Source organism: Pan troglodytes, chromosome 5, assembly GCF_028858775.2.
Source record: "Pan troglodytes isolate AG18354 chromosome 5, NHGRI_mPanTro3-v2.0_pri, whole genome shotgun sequence".
Lineage (NCBI taxonomy): Eukaryota > Metazoa > Chordata > Mammalia > Primates > Hominidae > Pan > Pan troglodytes.
Window position 1 is genome coordinate 8,435,224 of NC_072403.2, and position 6,000 is coordinate 8,441,223.

Here is a 6,000-nt window from a genome sequence, read left to right on the forward strand (position 1 = left end):
TTTTTGATGGATTACTTTTTGGATTATCTGGACACTTTTTGGTTAAAATTGGTCATCTATATCAGAATAATTTCTATTAATTCCATCACATAGCTTCTTGACATTTGTTCATATTCCATTGAATTTAATGTGAATTTTTCTCTCAGGTCCTTAATAAATTTAAGCTTGACAAAAGACAACACTTCAAAATACATTCAAGTCAAGGGTTCATTTATTTTATTAAAATGTTTTTTCTTTCTTAATTGCTGAAAAAATGTGTTCCAAATTTATCAAATATGCCATTCCCATCAAAAAAGAAAGAAATCATGGTGAACTTCATTTTGACAAGATGTTGCTGACCCTGTGCAGATCACTTTACATCACTGATGATTGGAGGAATTTGTCTTCCCTCTGCTACACACAGCTGGGTGCTGTAGGATGCATTCTTATCGCTGGTCCTCAATCATCAGTTCTTCTGCTTGGTGAGTAGACACAGTGTGCAACAGGGACATTCCTAGAAGCCATCCCTACATTGGGATAATTAGCAATCGTTTAACAGTAAGAAGAGTGCCTGGAAGTCACATAAATTTATTCCATTAAATCCAAATTAATTATGTCCCCAACTCTACTGCCCCTAACTGGATCCCAGTTGGCCTGCGGGCACCACAGCTCACCCTGCAGAGGAGAAATTGATGAACGGGACATGAGCATGGAAAAAGATCTGAATCCGTTGCTCTTAAAGTAGCTTACTTTTGAAAATTGTGTTACATATGAGCACATGGGCACAGTGTTAGGGGCCCGCTCAAGAAATACATGCGCACATGGACACTGCCTGCGGTGCTCACCCAGGCCCTGGAAGGGGATCGTGCAATGAAGGGTACTGCAGCATCAGCTTTGTTTTATAGTAAATCTACTTTGGACACCTATTAATTCATTTATTTGGTCGTTTCTGTTAATTCTTAAAAATCCTACCACGCGCCAAGCACTGGGGGATATCAAGGGCAGGAGAACACTGTGTGTGAGTGAGCCTAGTTCTCTTCTCCCTCCCCCTCCTTCTCAGATGCTCTTTTCCAATTTTACAGAAGAAAGACAGGCCTCTTCCTCACATTAGGGCACATTCCTCCAGGAGGTCAAAGTGCTTGGGGCAACAAGGAAACAATTCAAAATATTGGTGTTGAGAAAGCAAATGAGGAGCCAGCTTATTTTTAATACTTTGCCTTCAGTAAAATTAAAGGAAGATTTAATGAGATTGGCAGTTAATAGAGCATTAAAAATAACTTTGATGATCAGTCATAATATGACTTCTGGCATATTACTCAGAAGTTCAAAGAATTGAGTGACATTGCACCAACAAATCCTTCACTTACCATCTACCTTTTTAGGTGAACAGAGTTTCTGTATAAAACAGAAATTAGTAAAAGATTCATTGCTGAATTCTTTCTTATTCTAACAATATGTAGTGATTGTCCAAGGATGTGTAAGTGCAATTAAGAATCACACACATATACTGAAACATTTTTGAAAAGTTTGAAATGGGCAAAAAGATTACTGGGTGTCCGGTGCAGCACACCCTTCCAGGTTATCTCTGACTTTCATCATCTATGAGCTATTTTAGAACACTGTACGTTGAAAAAGTTGCATAGTAATACAAATAATTCTTGACCAAAGAAATGTTGAATTAGTTCCAGTGGTGATAACATTAATTATTGCCCCTGTAGATGCTGACACATTTTGCATCTATTTGTAAGTTCATTTCAACATTCCTAATTGCCCCTGAACGCCCCCCAACCCCAGCGCGCACGAGCGTGTGTGTGTTTTGTGTGTGTGTGCGTGTGTGTTGCACGCGTGTGTGTGTTGTGCACATGTGTGTGTTGTGTGTGTGCGTGTGTGTATGTGTGTGTTGTGCGTGTGTGTGTTGTGTGTGCGTGTGTGCTGTGTGTGTTGTGTGTTGTGTGTGTGTTGTGTGTGTTGTGTGTTGTGTGTGTTGTGTGTGTTGTGTGTTGTGTGTGTGTTGTGTGTGTTGTGTGTGTTGTATGTGTGTTTTGTGTGTTGTGTGTTGTGTGTGTATGCGTGTGTGTGCATGTGTGTGCGTGTGTGTGTGTTGAATTCTATTTTGAACTGGTTGTAGTTGATATCTTACTGATGCCCTCCTTGGTTAATGATGTAAACAAAATCTTTGATATGTTCATTTTATGAAAGTCATGAGGATTTTACCTTTTAAAAATTCACACACACACACACACACACACACGACAGAAAACAAACTTGACCTGTGTGCTTTCTACTTTTGAAGTGTATTGAGATATAATTTTTCCCTAATAAATGGCCAGTTTGGAGGTATGCTTTTTGCACTGTAACATGGATTTCTAAGATCCAGGGCAAATAATATTATGTACCCCTCCAAATTAAAAAAAAAAAAGTCCTAACTAAATAACTTCATGGGAATCTCGAGGACTGCATGGATGAAAGCAAGTTTCTAAAGGGCACCTGAGCAGATGTGTATGGAAGCGGAGGCATCAGGAGAAGCCCTTTAGCTTGGCAGAATTCCGCTGCTCAGGACCATCCTGCTGTTATCGCCCATCGCTGCTCTGGGCTGATTGCAAACACCAGGGACTTCTTAGCATCAACCAGAGGATGCATCCCTGTCTCCCAGGGTCACTGTCTAACGTCCCTTTAGGCATGATGGCTCTGATTTTCTATTCCCAAGGGATTTTTTTCTGATCAGAAATAGTCCAAATCCTATTTGTCAATTGTACTGTTTTGTTTTTTGCTACCTGCTTTTCTGTTGTTACGCTTTCAATATCTTTTCAGTGAAACACTCCCCAGTAGCCTCCCCCAACTCCCCTGTACCCACTGTATCCACTCAGAAAAAAACCAACAAATTCATTGTTTACAGAAACTCAGAGGAGTGCTTAATTTTTGTCTGGAGCCAACTAATTATATCTGCAAAGTAACCAGAAAATTCCTCACAGTGTGTCAACTCCACAGCTAGGCAGAGGAGACAAAACTCAACCAGGCTGATGTATAGCGATTCAGACCCTCCCAGGAGCTGAATAACACCCCGGTGTCACCGTCCTAGCAGCATGTTATGTTAGATAGACACCTCTTCTGACTGGATGTGACTGGGCTTGAGATGAGTGAGGAAGAAATGGCTGACATTAGATCCATTTCTAGGGGTGGGTTTTAACAGGGCGTGGAGAGGGAGCAAGAGGGCATCTTGTGCTTGGCAGGAAAACTTGTACTGAGTAAATATGTGCCTGAAGGGAGGCCAGGAGACAGCAAAGGGAAGGAAGGAAGACAAGAGCACAGAGGGATCCCTAAGGGGGGCCACCAGAGAAACTTCCCTGAGACGCAGGAACAACCAAGATGCCTGGAAAGTTCCGTGCCTTCTCCCTGGGTTAGGAGGATCTGTAGGCTATAGAATGTCTATATTTGTCAGTGTGAGTTATACCTCCAGGGCGCACTCCTGTATTTCATCACACATGGGTTTTCTTCATCTCACAGGGCTGCAACCCAAGTCTATTTGTGAGCTCAAGGCCCAGCCCCTTAACATGTTTTCCCCAACTCTGAATCTTTTCATCTGCTTCCCACCAAGTCCTGGAGACTTCCAGGTGTTAACTGAAATGACTGTATGGGCACCAGGTTCAGGTGGAGCATGCCGATTATAATCTGGTTGGCTGAAAAACTTGTTGGCAGTTTCTTTCTTAACTCTCTCGTGCCAATGGAAAACAAGCCCACTGCCAAACCCCATTCAGTAAGAGGCACTAATGAACCTCCAGCAATCAGACCGTTGATGTCAGACTTGTTAGCTGGGGCCAACATTTGTGAACTTTGATTTTTAAGCCAGCTTTCACACACACATGCACAGGCACACGCACATGCACACACACGCACGTGCACACACGTACAAACACATGCATACACGTGCATATTTGGCAACATTTTACTTCCCTGCTACCCGCTTATCCATGAACCCACCTTTTCCCCAATCACCTAGAGATCTTTTACCTACTCCTAGGAAAGGTCAAGGTCACAAGTATATATCCTCAGTCTTCTGATAACAGAGAAGCAGATTCTAATATTCAAAATGAAGCTACAATGTATGTGAGCTTCTTTTTTTCTTTCTCTTTTTTTTTTTTTTTGAGACGGAGTTTTGCTCTGTCGCCCAGGCTGGCGCAATCTCTGATCACTGCAACCTCTGCCTCCCGGGTTCAAGCGATTCTCCTGCCTCAGCCTCCTGAGTAGCTGGGATTACAGTCATGTGCCACCAGAGCTAGCTAATTTTGTATTTTTTTTAGTAGAGACGGGGTCTCACCATGTTGGTCAGGCTGGTCATGAACTCCTGACCTCAGATGATCTGCCTGCCTCGGCCTCCCAAAGTGCTGGGATTACAGGCGTGAACCACCGTGCCCAGCCAATTTATGTGAACTTTTAAGAGTAAGAGTCTGCCCCCCATATGCCTCAGCACAGAGCCTGGGCATATCAAAGTGGAGAAGGCGTCTGCTCACGCTCTGGATAGTGGGGTGCTGGCAAATACTTAACGATCAGCTCTCCAACAGTGAAGAGCCCTGGCAGCATTTGCCTATTTCTAAGGTGTAAATGTTCCCTTCATGAGTGATTATAAGCCACCAATACAAGGCCACTCAACATGGAGTTGTGAAGGACAGCACATGGTTTTCTCTCAGAAGCCAGCAGGAGCCAGCTTCAGCACCTGACTTGCTCTGGGCTTAGCTTACCATGAACCAATCTCTAAGCATAAATCAACTACCCAGAAGAGTAACAGCTTACGAAGTAATTAGGGTCAGATTTGGAAGTGGGGTGGTGAAGAGGATCTGAAAGGGTTTTTCACATTCAAATTTCCCAAGAATTCTCTTCAGCAGAGTAAGAGCCAGTAGTATCAGATACACACGGGAATGATCAGTCTCTTGAGATGGACAATATTTATCAAGCGTCTTCTCATGTAGCACACTTTAATAAAAGTCCAAGCCAAAAGGGGCCAACCTATGCCCTCTATGGCAATATAAATCTCCAGAAGTTGCTGACCTATTTACAGTTTGTGACCCAAGATTCTTTGTGCAATAGAAATAGGGTTTTGTGAAATTTTAGGATTTGGAAAAGACCTCACGGATTATCTATTCCAGTGACTTTATCAGACTCAAGATCCCACTCTTCCCCACTTTATGGAGGAATAATGGAAGTATGTTTTTGAGGTGTACAATCTGATCAGTTTTGTGTATGTATACAACTTTGGAACCATCCTTTAAAAAATATTCTGTAACACACCATGAAAGAAATTCATCCACTTAAAAATATGTTTTTAAAAATCAACGTAATGATGAATTGCTAAATGCTCAGGTAGTTTTGTGCCAAGAGGACACAGTGAAGAAGTCAGATGGGTGCATGTGCTTAGAGAACCATCGGAAATCAACAGCGTCAGTATGAATGAATGAACAATGAACAATGAATGAATACATGTGGGGCTCAAAAGTGGGCAGCTTTGCAAAATGTGAGCTGATTTTCCAAACCAGTGCCCAATCTTGTTATTGTTCCAACAATAAAATTTAAAAAGTCTCAAGATTTACATGATCACTGTATATTAAACCTGTGTAAAGATTCTTTGTGCTTTTATGTAGAATGGGGTTAGATTCTAGGCACAGATAATGCTACAAGCAGGCCTCTCACCTACATGGCTATACAGCAGAACATCCTCAGATCCTGCAGAATGTGAGATAGTTATTTTGGGGAACAGTCCCGTGCATCATAGGCCATTGCTCCCCCGGTTCTTGTGACAACCCCAAAAGGGTCCCATTGCTCTTGGCAAGGCACAGATGTACTTTAATATATGTTTTGCAGAAACAGCTGTTGTGCTCGAGCTGTATTAGTTGTTTTCAGTCATAAATAACATAAAGTTCTGGCTCCCACTGGCTTGGACAACCCAAGAATTTATGACCTCACAGAACAGCTGCTCAATAATGTCACTGGAGACCAAGACTCCTGTTCCATCTTTCCTGCTGCCCTCTG